The sequence below is a fragment of the Diachasma alloeum genome, unplaced genomic scaffold (assembly GCF_001412515.2).
Source record: "Diachasma alloeum isolate Michigan unplaced genomic scaffold, Dall2.0 Dall_scaffold_00491, whole genome shotgun sequence".
NCBI classification, from domain to species: domain Eukaryota; kingdom Metazoa; phylum Arthropoda; class Insecta; order Hymenoptera; family Braconidae; genus Diachasma; species Diachasma alloeum.
This window is the reverse complement of record NW_021680624.1, coordinates 7667-18147: the sequence shown is the minus strand read 5'-3', so window position 1 is coordinate 18147 and position 10481 is coordinate 7667. Positions and strand designations below refer to the sequence as shown.

Sequence of the window (10481 nt, the reverse complement as noted above, 5' to 3'; positions counted from 1 at the left end):
ATATATTTTATTAGAATGAATTTTATATGTGCTCATCTATCGATTAGTCCAACATGGCCTCAGGGTCCATATTATTGTACATATTTTACTGTCTATTAATTTCATAAAAAGAAAAACACCGGAACGGAAAATCCGGTTCTAATCACGAAATGTACTTTAATAGGGATTCAAACTGACTCCTCTCTAATGCAATAGCATTTATTTATAGTAAGTAATGTCAAATCGTCCAGGTGGCTGTAAAACTTATGATAATCGAAAAAAGTAAAGACAGCACAGAAGGAAAAAAAAAAAAACTTGTGAGTGAAAAAATGGGGCGTGTGGGCCTGGGAGACTCACACCACGAAGGATGCGAGAGACGATCGACGCACGCCAGCAGCCATCTCAGGCCGCTACGTGCGAACCCCCACCATTTCACCGATGGATCGGTGGTGCAAGGCCGCCCAATAAAAAAAAACATGCTGTAGCATCGAGGGAGCATCGGATCATGTTGGCTCCTCCGCCGATGAATGCGGAGCAGTTCACCAATTGCGAGGCGCAAGTCCCAGCGTCCTGAGGCCATTAAATTAGAAATTACGGCGATTATAAATTCTCCATTTAAATACGGATTCTCCGCGCCACCATCGGTTGATTAGGGTGGGGGTAGAAAAGATTTTGAGGTTCCTCGGGGCGATGTACGGCCCCGACGGACACTTTTCGCTGGGATTTTGATTAGTCAAGTCGCTCTGCGCAGTAAAGTTAGGTGAATACTCTTTGAGCATCTTCTATGGTTCTTTTTTTTAAAAGAATTATTGTGGTGTGGTGCCCGGATTTTTCCGGCCTGCTTCAAGACGTCGCCGCCGCTAAGACGGTCCAGACGAGCTTCCTGGAGCAATTCTCGCGTAATTACGGTGAGCGTCGAATTCCATTGTGAGTGCACGCGTGATTCTCGTGGTAAAATCACTCCGACTTCCATTTTGGGCCCGTTTGAGAATTGATTCGAGTCTGCTTGTGATGCGGCACTCAGTAGCCTTCAGCTACTTAATTACTTGCTTAGTATTATGATTGTGATTCTTTGATGTTCCTTATAACGGATATTTTCTGTGTGGGGGAAAATTGGTCATTAATCAATGATTAATAATCATTACTGTGTTAATCTTCCCCAATAATTTTTCGTGTCGTGGCTCTCGCGTTATGGTTGCGTACGGGTGATCCTCGCGTCCTAGCGTCTCCCACGCACTTTCCAAATTATTATTATTTCTTTTGTTTGGTTATTATCAATAATTTAATTATATTTTCACTTAAGGTCAAGTATTGAATCTGGTCTGCTTCAATGATTTTACCAAATCAAGATTGATTTCCTTTTGATTTAATTTGGTTTGTGTCGAGTCTTTGCTCGCGGGGCCCTCTCTTGTACAAAAGTTCTACATCGACTCTCGTATGGACGAGTATAAAGTCCCTATAGTAGTTCTATATTGAAAATACATTTTGTTTTGTTTTATAACATTTACATAGTGTAAAGTTACGCTCATTGTAGCCTGTTCCCACACGCCTCCGCGATTATCTGAGCTAGTCGTGGAACCCGTCTCAACAGTATGACCTTGTCCTTTGGAGGTTAAAAGGACGGGCGCCCTTTTTGGTATTTTGTCTTCACTCGTTTTTCCCCATCGTTTTGATTTCGGGTTGAGAGAGTCCCAAGGGTCGCTGAAAGTTCGTGGAGAACCACTCGCCTGAATCCCGCAGACGCGCTTGGAAAAATATCTCACGTTACCGATGACAAAAAACGTTACATTGGATTTTTTTATAAAAATGAATAACGTAATTTTTTTTTGAGTTCAAGGTGGTTAATAATTTCGGAAACTTTGTTTGACCGTTCGGTGGGATTATATGTTCTGGACACAACGGCAAGTCTTTATGCTGCTCATGTAGTTCCTCTGAATACTCCAGGTCAACTTGCAAAATATACCCAGTCTTTGAATCATCTGGAATTTCGTGGATGTTGAGGAATGACCAATCTTTCATTCAGCCAAAGTTTCTCCATGGCAGATGATGACTCATTGCAGCTCCATATAAATTATTCACATCCAAATACATTAAATATGATGTTTCTTCACCAGCTTCATATTCTGCCCCCATATATCGATTGTTAGCTTTTGCATATCGATTTGAGCACTGTCACAATCCTCCCCTGATACCTTTCTCGATGAAGAGGAGCATTTCCGAGTCTTGAAATAATTCTAATTCAACTCCAGTCATTTTCAGCATTGCGTCAAAAGCCAGGCCTGGCGCAGTGTAATAGTGGAGAGAGTCCAAGTCATATGAAATGAAACAACTCTCGGAAAGTTTCAAAAATGTCTGCCAACAACAATATGTCGGTTTTCAAATATAAATCTGCGTATTCACCGAGTGTATTGATAGCAAAATTTCTCCATACATCACAGGCATGGTTGTAATCTCTCTCCGATATGTGTCCATCATTCAAATGAGAGTAGAAGTCTTCTTTCCGGGGTAGTTGTTGCTCATTCAATTTTTCCCACTTATTCAAGTATTCATATGGGAAAACTCCTTTGTGTGTGACTAGCTCAAAGAGGTGTTGACTTTTATAATAACTGGATGTAATTTTTTTCTTCTCTGGATCCAAATACGAAGGCAATTTTTCGATGATACTAGCCATAAATCGAAAAGAGTCAATGAATCTTAAATGAACTTTGGTTTGTGCCACACTTTTCGTAAAAGAAATATATTTTTCTTTATTGATGAGTAGTAATATCACTGACCCATTGAACTGTTTGGCTAGGGCTTTAATAAAAAAATGGGAATCGTAGCCGGATAAATTGTGAAATACCACTGGAACCACGCACGATTCTGTGTAATTGACGTTACAGCTAGGGTGGGCGACACCTCGAAATTTGCCTGTAAAGTGACAATGATCGCGATGTTTCACAGCTTTTTCCGTAAATGCCTTGTGACAGATATGATAAGTTTCGGCGGTCATATAGGTTCGCTCCATCTCAGCAGTCAAAATCATGGGCTCATTTCGCTTGAGTTCAGCATCAATTTCAATAACCAATGTGCGTAACTGTGTAATGAACCAGTGGGTTCAATCTGTTCCACGATAAACATGGAGTGTGGACTTTGAATCATCGTAACTGCACTTTACGTAAAATGCTACACTGAATGGTACATGTTTTTGATATATTTCAGTGTTTTGCATATCACCGTGTGGTAGATATGATGTTTGAGACTGAATTTCTGTGGTTCCCGGTAGCTTAGTCGGTAAGAGTGCCCGGCGCGTATCTGGGAGACCCGGGTTCAATTCCCGGCTGGGTCAAGCGGAAATTTTTTCTCTCTAAATTCTAATTCTCTTAGAATTTTTTTTTTTTTTAAACTTCTTTCAATAAACACTCGGTGTCAGCATACACAACATATGGAACAGTTAGTTTATTTTTGAAATTTTAAAATTTCAAATTCCTCTCAGCACCATGAGGAAAAATCATTCTACACTTGTTGATTGATACACAATCGATCCTATGATTAATGTAGGCCTCTTTTTTGAAAAAGTGATATAAACACCTGTCACATATAAGTGTCTTATATCGAGTTTTTGAAATCTGAGAGCTGAATAAACGAGATAAGTTAGAAATCCATGTATAGTGATGAATTTTTTCCCCGCATATCACAGTCCGTCATCCTCTTCGTTTTCTTTCTCAATTAGGAGAAGGTGAGCCGTGGCCGCTTCATCTGGCAATGTTGTAGCAGGACGTTGAGTTAAATATAATGGCACAATCCAAGCCTTAGTGGATTCTTCATCACTATCAATTCCATACACATTAATTGACCATTCATTCATTTTCTCGAACTTTGGAATGTCTTTTAATGCCATGGGGTAGTTGAACATACCGAAATGTTTTATTATCATGCTGAAAGGAGGATATGAATTCGGTCGTTTTTTGTCTGAAACATTGCAACTGGCTGCCATGATGGACCACAAGAAGCAGTATGATTCATCCTTATTTTGCACGTTCACAACTGCATGTTTGTTTTTAATCCATTCAGGTACTTCAATGAAGCTAGATCCTCCCCGCAATGGATTATATTTATTTATATTTACTTCTACATTAATGACATCAACTAATTTCCATCCGGAGTCTTTTTACTGGAACTCATCTGCTTTTACTAGAAGTTTTTCTCTAATATGCTTATCAAACCACTGTCTATAGTTGGTTGAATCAAGAATTATTTCATTTTTCGTATTAAAATATTTCTCTTCTTCAATAATGTGTTGATCCCTTCTAATTTCGTATTTACATGTTAACACTACATTCACTTTCAAACTTCATTCTTGTTTCAATCCATTTTTTAAACGTATACAAAGCATTCGTCTCACATCATCCAAAAAGTTCGGTATGTCTAGATTTTTCATGTTGACGATTATACTGGTCCTCATACGGCCCTTCAAAACATTCTGTAAGTCTTTCCATCGGACTCTATCAGTTAAAGTACCTCCTAAACCTCCTCCAATCGCTTCCAAGTCTCTAAATCGGGCATGGAACGTTTTTAATCGTCCTAACATATGAATTACACGTCTTTTCTCACTATGACTCGTACTTCTCAAAAATCCATTGATTTCCCTCGTATGTTTTCTGATGTGGTTGAGCCATTGTTGAATTTCCCGGGGTCTTCTAGTCGTTTTCACTGTTTGATATGCGTTCTCCGATGACCTCAATAGTGTTCGGCAAGTGTTAGGATCCATGCTGTTCGTAATAGAGAGACACTAAATAACTGATGAAAAACCAACGCATTTTTTAGTTTATATAGACGCATATGTGGGTGTGTCGACGCTTAAAACCTCTGGAAAATGCAATGTGATTGGTTGAAAAAGAATCACGTGACTCATGGAAAAATGCCAAGTGATCTTAAATTATTAACAAGATAGCAAAATTGAATTCTTAGAAAATAAACATTTTGAAATTTTCAGTATACTTTAGCCGCTTCATTGGCATGCTAGCAAAAATCTGGTGAACATGTGTTACAGTGGGAAAAATTCGCTGATATTTACTCAATATCCGGGAAGTTCGAAATGTTTGTTGATACAGCAACGATGGACGAAAAAACTGATTAACATTTCATCCTTGTGATGCGTTAAGGCACTACAGAGTCTGCTCCAGTCTATCAAACAGATGTTGAGAATTACGGCGGTGCTCTGTGAATAGCAGCTTCTCGAGACAACACTCTTCCCGAAGGGTAATACAAGGAATTTCCCTGATGATGTGACATTTTGGAGGAATTCATGTTTCAGGTGGTTGGCCTGGGTTTTGAATGAAGGAAAAAACAGAGTAAACAAATTAATTATCATTTTCAGAAGCCTCGGCGTCCTTCCTTCCTTCCGAGTGTAATAAACTTGAGTTTGTGTGTACACGTGTCTTCCGATACTTCCGAAACAGTACGCTCTTCCGATACATTTCCCACCATTATCAGTGTTGCACCAGATGATGTTTCGAAAAATCCTTCCGCAAATTAATTGATTAACCCGCGAATGAAACCGCGACCCCGCGGATCTGACCGCGAATTACGCAATCAACCGCGGATTAATTGATCCTTTCACCCATCCGGCCCTCGTAGGGGTCCTTCTGCCCAACACCGTGGATAAATTGATTAACCCGCAAATCTAACCGCAAATCAAACCGCGATTCGCGAATTAATTAACCATTTCACCCACCCAACCCCCTCGCGGAGGCCCTTTGGCCAGGTCTCCACTAGACCGTTGCACCAGAACCTGCTAATGAATTTGATAATTGATTAATTCATTAATAATTAAATCAATCAATCATCGTTTCGCTAAAACGTTGCCCCAGAATCTGTATGTATTACTTATCTACTGAGGAGCCGAAGGCTCGACTCGTGCCCCCTCGGCCTGTCTCGTCTCATCTATCGCTCGGCTACGCATGTCCTACGACTCTCCCTAAAAACATTACCCGACTCGTATTAACATTCTCCCTTTTCCACACTTGTAACGTAATATACTATTTCGTTTACAACTTTAAAAGTGACGAAAAGTGCCACTTTTCGCACAAAAATTTGTAAACGAAAAGGGACTTTTCCAAGCATGTCTATTAAAAAAATATTAATATCTCGGGGAGTATTCAACTTAGAGAAATGAATAAAAATCACCCTATTAGCTATAAAATTTTGCATAATACTTAGGCAGCATATCTCGATAATTTCTTCGTAATTTTCAAGATATTTGCATCCATGATTTGACAATCTTGATCAATTCGAAAGGAAAAATTTACCAAAGTCAGTAATTTGCAGAAAAAAAGTCACAAACAAATGCGATTTTTTAGAAGATCATAAGCTATTAACAGTTGATTGGCGTCATTTTTCATGATCTATTTTCGTAAAGGGAGAAAAAAATACAAATGTGTTTTTAAATTGATTCAATTGGGGTTTTGCATGAAATCCAATTTTTGTGCTATATGTAAGTTCAGGGCGTTAGTAACATAACCTGATTATTTTTGAAAAAAATTTCTTCGTTTTTTCCATTTAAAAATGCACTTTAAAATTTACCCTTTTGATTTACCGCGAAAACGGGACCCGTAGCGACATCTCGCGTATGTGACGTCACAAGTCAGTCATAATTTTCAACATGGCGATTGCCAATGTAAACAAGTTTGGTTGTATTTTATTTACTCGCCAACCGAATAATAATAATGAAAAATATGCCTCAGAAACGTGTTGGGTGCTGGTGTATTGTGAGAACTTGTAAAAATACATGGCGGAATTCAAAGAAAATTTTTATACTTGTACCAATGAATCATGAAAAGAGGAAACGGTGGATTGAAGCTTGTGGGCGAAGTTTATCAGATTTTGCGGTTTTAAGCAAGTTATACGTCTGCGAACGTACGTTTTGACGTAAATATCTGTCATTTATTGGGAAAATTTCATCAACTTTATGCCTTCATTCAACTTTATGTATTTTTTCTAGTTGAAAAATGATATGGAAAATTGGATGGAATGGTCCTTGATGAATTGTCGAATGAAAATGAAGGAGCATGCTGTCCCCCATATCTTCGAGGCCTCAAGTTCGCAGATGTCAATCTCACACGAGCCAGAAGAGATTACACCTGTAAAACGTTTCAAGAGCGATGTGAACAGAAATGATAAAAATTCGTCTGCATTATCACTTGATGATGATGGGGATAATCCATCGGAAATGTTTTATTCGGCGAGGGGCAATTTATCTCTCAATTACTCTGAAATGTCTAATTCGATGATGGAGATGTGTGAGGAATCGAATTCATTTGGAAATCTTTTGAGAAGGGATAAATGTATTCAAGCTAATATTCGGCCACATTTCCGGAGCAAATCTATCCAAGATCGAGTATCGAGCAGGAACCAGTGTACTTCACCTGTCAAGGATCTGATTGACAGTTTCACGGAGTTGCAAGTGTCTGTTCCAACTTTCCATCACTCTGAAGAGGATTCTAGGAGAGAGAAGCCTCCAATGGACGAAAGTAGCGAGAAAATCACTGAGACTACTTCCGGTTCACTTAACGAAAGTAGTCAGAAAATCACTGATACTACTCTCAGTTCGACTTTTACTACAAGTGAATATTTGTCGACAGAGAAAGAAGGCAGTGATTCTGAAATCAAAAGTGTGTTTCAACAAGAAAGACTCAGGCAAATGAGTCGTGAATACACCAATCGCATCATCAAGACTAATCCCCGACAATATGTAGGAATTGCTACGGAGTGTATGGTTCCTTTGATGGATATTTTTACTAAAAAAATGTGATTTGAGGGAAATGGAAATGTTTCTTGTGCTGACAAAAATTAGGTTAAATCAAAGTTTCCCTATTCTCGCTGATGAGTTTGGAATGTCCACGTCAAATGCCAGTCGTGTTTTTAATGAAACTTTACCAGCTTTGGCTACTTATATGAAGGATTTGATTTTGTGGCCTCCCTCATCAGAAATTAAAAAACGACTCCCGATTCCATTTAGGTGTCGCTATGGTAAAGTTGAATCCATCATAGATTGTTTGGAGATAGAAATCGAAAAACCGACTCATCCAGTTAAACAGTCATTGACGTGGTCAGAGTATAAAAAATGCAACACGATGAAGTATCTAGTATCTTGTACCCCCAATGGAATCATCAACTTAATTTCCCCGGGTTTCGGAGGTTGAACATCCGATGCAGAAATATTTACTCAATCAGGATACACTAATCTCCTAACAAATCGACCTGGGATTGGTATCATGGCGGATCGAGGATTCAAACATATTGAACAACAGATATTAATGAAAAATTGCACTTTAATTTGACCACCATCTGTGTCTTCATACGAACAGCCAACACGCGATGAAGTTATTGAATCCAAACGAATCGCTAGTCTCCGCATTCATGTGGAACGACTGATCCGAAGAATTCGCGAGTTTGAAATGTGCGGACCGCATTTCAACGTGAATTATAACTTAGTATCAAGTCTAGATGAAGTTCTCACAGTCGTGGCAGGTCTCGTGAATCTCCAGGGACCATTGATAAAGTAAATGTGATCATGAAGGAATTACGATAACTATATTTGTTCCAATTATACTGTATTATTTTATAATAAATATCATATTTCTAAACTTGAAGAATCATGGTGAATGGCGGGAGTCCTGAGAAGTTGCAGCGGTATTCGAGCGAAAGACTGAATAATTTCCTTCCTCGTCATCACGAGCAGTGATATTTGTGAGAAATATCCGGGTTCCTCCACTCGGCTGCTAAAGATCGAATATGTAGGCTTGTGGTGCATCAGTGTAAGTCTGCATAACAGGTGGTCAAACCCAAGACGAATATAACTGATGATTTCATTGTTTTGCGACTGATGGACCAGTGACGCATTAAATATCTGAGGTGGAGTCCAACATCAATTGTATTGATGGGAACTCCATCTCAGTGGTGACTGGATTCGTCCGTCTTGTTTATTGCCACAACGTGGCTGAGACGTTTGGTATGACATATCATAAGGCGAAGGAGCTGTTCAGGAAATACTCCCTTCGTCACGTTCTCAATACTGATATTCAAGATCCTGATGAGAACTGTCTTCTGCGCGCCGAGCGTCTACTAACCTTCTCCGGAGATGTTCTAGGTCTGAAAATCGGTCTTCCCCTCTGCAACATCTAAAGATCCCCCAGACAGCCCATCAATTATTTCAAGACTGACTCCCCACCATCAGATCATCCTTCCACTAATCGAATATGTCCTCGTAAATACCTCCAGCACCATCATCCTCCCAAAATGAAGAAAGCAACCACGAAGACCCACGCCTCCTCCCACGAGGAGTCCGACAACTCTAGTGACGAGACCGAATGCAGTATCGGCAGCAACTCCACCGCAGGAACTCACCGTTCAAACACTCCAACCCGTTCAGGTCGCTATCGCAAGAAAGATCGTAGACGTAGTGAAACAACTCAATCAAAGCCCTAAAACGACAAGCCCCTCTACAAATACTGCTGCAGCATAAAAAAGGAGCACGGTCAGCCCCTCTTCGGAGTTCAGTTCCACCACCACCTGAGGGAGAGTGAGTCCATACTCTTTCCGTCAGTTGGAAGCAACAGAGTCAGCATCTACGAGTGCTCGGAGAACGCCAACATTCGCCAGCGTCAGTGCTACGCAGACCGAGACTCAGGGGAGAACTTCTGCGCGTGTGCTTGGACGTTTGATGAATCTGGAAAGTCTTTACTAGCTGTTGCTGGGTCCAGAGGTTCGACTTGCGTGAAGCCCTATATTGGTTATGGACACGCCATAAATGAGCTCAAAATACACCCAAAACACCCCAACATCCTACTGTCGGCCTCCAAATTTCATGCCCTGAGACTCTGATACATCGAATCAGGCGTTTGCATCGCCATCTTCGGTGGTGTTGAGGGCAACAGGGGCAAGGTCTTCAGTACAAACTTCGATATGAAGGGCCAGAGAATCATCTCCTGTGCTGGACCATGCACTGAAGCTCAGGAGTCTTGACCAGCCAGAGATGCACGAGGTCATAAAACAGAGCTACGTTTGTATTCCAACGAGGATTAGACGGTCTTTCGACTCTGTCCTACAACATTTCTCTGAATTTACCACCAGAGATGTACACAGGAACTACGTGGATTGTATCGAGTGGTATGCGGGGACTTCATTCTGAGTAAGAACTGTGAGAACTGCATCGTGTGCTGTAGTGAACGTTTTGCAAAATCATTTGCATTTATAAAATATGAATTAAAATAATTTTCGTGTGAATCACAAACTGTATTTGGATAAATAACATTTCTTTCTTCATTTCAGTGAGTTATACAGTCGTGGAAAAATATTTTGTTTCCAAAAGTCGTACACTTTCGGCCATAGAAATTTCATATATTGACCATCATATTCTTCACTGATGACTGTTATTTCTCCTGTTTGTTCGAAATCAGGGGCAGCTACCACGAACAAAGCCTTTTTTCTACCTGTCAGATGCATCTGCAGCTGTACTTGAG

General features: G+C 40.1%; 2 pseudogenes; both read left to right on the top strand.

Moving 5' to 3' along the window:
- Positions 1-8624: 8624 nt before the first annotated feature.
- Positions 8625-9144, top strand: LOC107042538 (annotated as a pseudogene).
- Positions 9145-9258: 114 nt separating this feature from the next.
- On the top strand, positions 9259-10233 carry LOC107042536 (annotated as a pseudogene).
- The last annotated feature ends 248 nt before the right edge of the window (positions 10234-10481 follow it).